The sequence below is a fragment of the Miscanthus floridulus genome, chromosome 19, assembly GCF_019320115.1.
Source record: "Miscanthus floridulus cultivar M001 chromosome 19, ASM1932011v1, whole genome shotgun sequence".
NCBI classification, from domain to species: Eukaryota; Viridiplantae; Streptophyta; class Magnoliopsida; order Poales; family Poaceae; genus Miscanthus; species Miscanthus floridulus.
Window position 1 is genome coordinate 27,818,266 of NC_089598.1, and position 6,284 is coordinate 27,824,549.

The window sequence follows — 6,284 nt, forward strand, 5'->3', positions numbered from 1 at the left end:
GGATATGCCCCACACGTCATTGCAGCCAAAAACCAAAGCCGGTGCAGACCAACGACTCGGCAGAAGTCAGAAGCGAGCGAGCGGCACGCTGCACGCGCGGCAGGCAGTCCCCCCAGCCCACCACCACTTCTCCCCGTGCGCGCGCGCGTGAGGCGCTGCTCCTTTTCTTTGCATGTGAAGGGGTGAGAGAGGGGGGACAGCGTGGGAGAAGGGGAGCAATGCCGATCGTGTCCGAGTGCGGGCGGCGGGGCTGCGGCGGCGGCAGCGGCAGCTTTAAGTAACACCCCGTTTTAAAAACAAAACTAGATACATACCATATATGAGCTTAGGATGTTAAATTTCATATATAGCTACAAATAAGGGTAATATTAATAGACAATGCTTAAATATATAACGTATTAGTATAAAGAATATAACCTCAGAGTATAGACAGCGGAAAGACAACTCTGATCTTTAGGCAAAAACTCTAAATCCACAGGGACAACTGACTGGTTGATCATAAGCCTAATTCCTCCAAACTCTAGCAATCTGGTACTCATCCGGGATTTTTATCCAAATATGTGAAAAATAAGCGTAAGTACATGTCGTACTCAACAAATATAACATGGGGTTCATGAGGCTCAAAAGGCTGACACTGGTTTACTGCGATTAGCTTTTAATGAGTCATCTTTTAGCAATTGAGTAGCAACAAGTTTATCACAAGCCCATAAATACATGATCAGGTAAACATGAATAATGAATAGCATAAACAATAATCATTAGTGAACATCTTCGTTATTAGTATCATCAGTGTTCATCATCTATTCCGTAAGGGTTCCAAGGCCGCTCGTGACCGTGAGCACGGCTGATATACCAGTTTTACACTCTACAGAGGTTGTACACTTTCACTGTAAGTCGTGATTTACCCTTTCACCCGAGGTAGCTAATCTCTTGACCCACTTCCAAGGAAGGTCGACAGGGTTCACTATAAAGCCTTTCAAAGGTTCGTCTAACAAGTTAGGGCCATTAGATTCACTCGGCAAACAAATATAGAGCCCCCTTTCCGATGGCACAATGACGCGCAGCCTATACACAAGGAGACAGAGGCCGCACTATACCCAATTTGTCAAGCCATTCTTATGTCAATAAAGGTAACCACTAACAAGCTAGAAAAGGTCCTCATACTGAGCTAAAGTCAGAGCCATGTACCCCTCACACCTGTACTGTAAGTCCCGGATAATCACTTACAGATAAGTAAAAATAGCCCAATGCTCTAGCCCCCTTGTTCCATATTGCTAAAAAACATCTTTTATTGTTTATTGCATATAACATTAGTCGAGTTATAAGAACATGATTTTGGTTGATCTCTAGCATCAAACTACCCAATGCAATACCCCATAGGTATCAAGGCACAAGGTACAAAGTACTAGGAAATTCTTAGTGGTAGTCAAGGTAGATACATGCAGTATTAATTAAGTGATTAAAGGTGAATAGATAACAAGGATGGTCCCATGCTATATTTGCCTTAAAATATCGATCCTTCGGTAAGCTTTAATCTTCAATGTTCTTCTTCTTCTTCTTCTTCTTCTTGATCACCACATATATCTCATCGACTGGACGTAATCATAAAGCACCACACAAGCATCCATACAATCATACACGAAGCAAACAATAGATCTAAATTAGAACAGTACACCAAACATAAAATCAAGATGAAAAGTTTGTAAAACGAATCTACGTCTCACTACATACAGACAGACACGAAAAGCATTCTAATCGGGGCTTTGGTGAAAAAGATACATCTACCGAAAGATTCGCTCATAGGAGAAAATATAAAACTATTAGCTTCATGTGTTTTAAATATATAAAAACATATAAGATATTTCATAGAGATTATAATTTAAGTCAAATTTAGATTTGATTTATAAAACTAAAGTGAAACAAATCATATTCTATTTATAAAATCCAGTTGCATAATTGTTATTTAAGATATGATTCAAACCATGAAATTCCAGTATTAGTAACATGATAAATACTATTACTAATGCGTAGATCTTGACGCTATGAATCTAACGCAACTTGAATGGACTAAAACGGATCTAAGACGCAAAAGATATGATTTAACAAGATTTCTTTTAATCGAATAATAGATTAAATCTAATCACGGATTTTAAAAGTTAAAAACATACTTGAACAGTAGTATGAACACGTAGATTATGAAATTACGAACCTAACATAATTTGAACGGATCAAATCGGAGTTAAAATGGAGAAGTTATGTCTAAAACAAAATTAATGGCAAATTTATAAATAACTAAAAATGTACTTTTGAAGTGAACCGACTAAAATACGCTTTTAAAAAAAGAAGATGAAGTCTAGGAAAACATTTTGGATGGCGGTCTTACCTAGAGGTACCTCGGCGGCGTAGGAGGAGCAAGACGGCAACGGCGAGAGAAGAATGAGAAAAATCTGATTTACTACACGAGGGATTTCCCAAACTAGGGGCTCCCTTTATGATAGTTTTGGTGTGCTTTGCCCAATAGATTGGTTGATATATATAGGAAGAAAAACTCCCCACATCAACGTCAACTAGCGATATGGTACTAATTAATATTGCACCCTCCACATTTACTAATGGGTCTAAATAATCATTAAAGCCCATTAGTAAATAAATGCATGTGCCTTTAGAATTTATTAGGATTATTGCACATGGGCTTTGAACGTTGGTGGGAAAATATGATATTTATTATTTTTGGAATTGATTAATTTCGTGGATAAAATAATTCTAGAAAAGTCCATAATTGATATTTAAGCCACGAAAAATACTCCAAGACCTTCAAAAATTTGGAGAAAATTCTCAGAAACACTTTGGAACATGATAAACCCAAATAAAGTATTTGGAGCTCATAAAAATATTATTGGGAACTTGGAACATAAAGATTAAGGTGAAGGAGGTAGGAATTAAATTCCAGAAAAAAACTGAAAAATTCCTAGTGATAGATATTCGTCTCCTAAACGTAAAAAAACATATTTTACATATAGAAACACGAGGTGCGACCGACATGAATGCAACAAACACGTTTCTACCTTATGATAAATTTTAAATTAATGAAAAATTTTATTTTTCTATGTTTTTATGTGCACAAAAATTCACAAATAAATTATTTTAACTCTATTTTCAAAAGTGGCAAATTTGGGGTGTTACACTCCAGCTTCGGCCGCCGGGGCCAGTGCTGCGCGCCGGCGGCAAGCAGCGGGTCCTTGTCGTCAGCGCGGCGGGGAAGTGACAGCAGGGCCGGGGTGCTGCAGTGCGATGGGGTGGAGAGTGATGAGGAGGTGCAGAGCTCGTACAGGGGACCCTTTGACACCATGGACGCGCTCCAGGACGCACTGCCAAACAAAAGGTCAGCCCAATCCTCCAAAGCTCGCGCCTTTGTCAATCTTGTTCCGGTAATCCATAATCGTTCTGGATTTGATTTACTATGGATTATAGGGGGATTATGTTGGACTTTTCCATTTCTTGTGCCATATGGTGCACTGCAGATAGAAGGGGGCATGTACTCTCTCCCTTTAGAGTGTTATATGGAGTGATGTAGGTGTAAAAGTTGTTTTTTTTTTCGATTCTGTACTCTGTAGTGTGCGTCTCTGGAGGGTGCCGAGGGGTTTTGTTTGACTCGAACAGTGCAGTGGAATTTGTTTTGGTTGTGAATTTTTGTGGCATTTTGGGGTGTATCTGAAGTAATCTGTTGTCGAAGTGTTCTGTCAAAAAATCTGGGGATTTCTCTGGTGATCATCCCGTGCAAAGTGGTGGGGCACTTGGTCTGGATCCTTTTGGTGGCTGCAATGTGCATACCAGCATAAGCGTCGCAGAGGAACTGCGACTCATGATTGTCTTAAAAGTTTATTTCTTGATCGCTCTGGTTGGTGGGTGCTATGGTACAGAGGCTGGACAAGGACAGTAGTGGATTTAGTATGTTTTGCTGGCTGCTCAATTGCATCTGACATAGGGGGCCGCTTGTGGTGTTTTCATTTCTTAGTATGCCTATGGGTGCCATGCCAGTGCCATAAAGATTTCAGACAATTTGTTGGGAAGAGATTGGAGTTTTGTTTAGAGCTGGTTATGGTTCTTCCATGTAAATTATGAGTAATTTTTTTATGTGAAATGTTACCATTTTCACTGAAGCCTTGCTCTTGGGTCTTGGCCATGCCTTTTGCTTGTGACAGTTTAGTTCCAGTGTGGGGCTCCTTGCAAATCTTCATAGGATATATTTGTATGATTTTGTCACAGTTCATGTCAGCCTGAACATATGGAGATAAAATATTTTCTGCTGACATACTTCAACCTTTGTGGTTTCTGATTTATTAGTAGTATAGGATAGATATGTCAAGAACCCAAAGGTCTTGAGTTAATGTTCAATTATGATGAAGTTGGTTAGGATTGCTTAAGATTGATAGTAAAATGGATATTGAAGTTAAAAGGATTTTTACGTTCCATTCTTGATACTTCACCACTAGCTGGTCCCAGCTAATTTAGACAGTAATAAGCAATAGTAACCTTTGAAACACTGCGCACTCTTTTAAACATTTGTCCAGGAGAAAATTATTTTTAGAAGTAGCAGCTTTTTTATTGATATGTTTGCACAATACATAGAATTATATATTCATATATAAGGAATTCATCATGTTATCTTAACTAAGTTTTTTTCATTTTAAAATTATGGCCAAGAGTGTACCTGTGATTGGGTTCTCATGTTCTCCACAGTAACAGAAAATTTTGGCTGAGCTTTGGTTTCTGTTTGCTGTGTGTTTCTTGAATCTTTATTGAGCATTTTCATGTACATATGGTTTGATATGGTGCAGTTCTACCTAGTTGTTTTCTCAGTATTATCTCTGTAGCCTGCAGTAACCGGAGACACCTTCCACATGCCATAACAATGAGCTTCTTTGATCATCTTCAAGGATAACTGCAGCTTGCACGCCTTCTTTGCAGTTTTGCTTTTAGTAGGCTGTTGTGTATATGACCATGTTAAGAGTTCCATAGACAGGTCTTATGCAATGTTTATATATAGAGTGAAGTGAATTGTTATTCCTACTAAAAGCTGATGAGAAGGTTTGAAGTTTTTAGGGTTTAATAGGATAAGATAGTCGCCACTCAGCGGTATCAGTGACCATGTAGCCTCTTGAATTGATGTGCGAAGCTAAGTGCCAAGAGTTGTAATGGTATAGAACGCTCATTTGGTTATATGTGATAACATTCTTTTCCCAAGTGTGTTTAAACATAACTCTTTTTTATTTAGCATGTATTTAATAATGTGGGCACATGATCAAAGGGGCATAACTCACATGCATTTGTTAGCTAGCTTTCAGAGTACAATTTATATATGTTATTAAGTATTTACATACTCGTCTTATTTCTTGTCGCTACTCGTGCACCTGCTATCTTTAAATATTTCGTTCTCACAAACTGACTGGAAATTGTTTCTCTGTTCAGTGCTAGATTCTATATGGCTGTGTATTCAGATAATTTACTGTACATATACTCCTTCAGTTGTTCTAACCAATTTGAATTCTTACCTACAATAGGAAAGGAGTATTCAAATTCGACAATGGCAAAACGAATTCTGTGGCAGATGCTGCTCAACCGGCAAAAGGCATTGCTAATCCTGTGAATCCATCCCCTAAGAAGCGCAAGGGTTTTCTTCCATTTGGTTTCAGCTGGACCAAGCCTTGGAGTAAAGGGTCAAGGAGCAGACGTGGTGCAACCAGCAGCTCAAGAACTCCAGGAAGACGCTGTCTGCAGCTCTTACAGGCAGTGCTCAAGGCAACAGTAGCGGTGGTGGCAATGAGCACCAGGACTGCCAAGAACCTGCTCGCCACTGCCTGCGTCTACATAGGAGGCCCAACACACCTGCCGTCTCTGCTTCCCCACCTGGACCTGGTGCCCTTCGGTCTCAGGCTCAGCTGATCTCAGTGCAGGTGCGGTCGGTCTCAGTGGGTGTGGAGGACGTGGCGGAGTCCACCGCCACAGTGCAGAAGCGCAGGAAGAGCTTGCAGTAGTGACAGTTTCGTCTGTCCAGTTTGCTCCACCCACTGGTGCCCGCTTTTAGACGGCGGAATCCAGTTGCCGGTGCTCCCAGATTCAGTGCGATGGATGCTTTATAATGTAATGTTGAAGCTGCAATTGTGTATAGTGGTGGTAACTGCTAAGTTTCTTACCCTTATTATACATATATAAAATAATGGACTAATGATAGATATGCTGAACCTGGGAAAGTGATGCGTGATCCTATAATTACAGTACTTGCG

The 6,284-nt window shown here is 39.9% G+C and overlaps 1 pseudogene; it reads left to right on the forward strand.

The window, feature by feature from the left end:
* The first annotated feature begins 218 nt into the window (after window positions 1-218).
* LOC136525784 (protein OXIDATIVE STRESS 3 LIKE 2-like) lies at window positions 219-6,035 on the forward strand (annotated as a pseudogene).
* The last annotated feature ends 249 nt before the right edge of the window (window positions 6,036-6,284 follow it).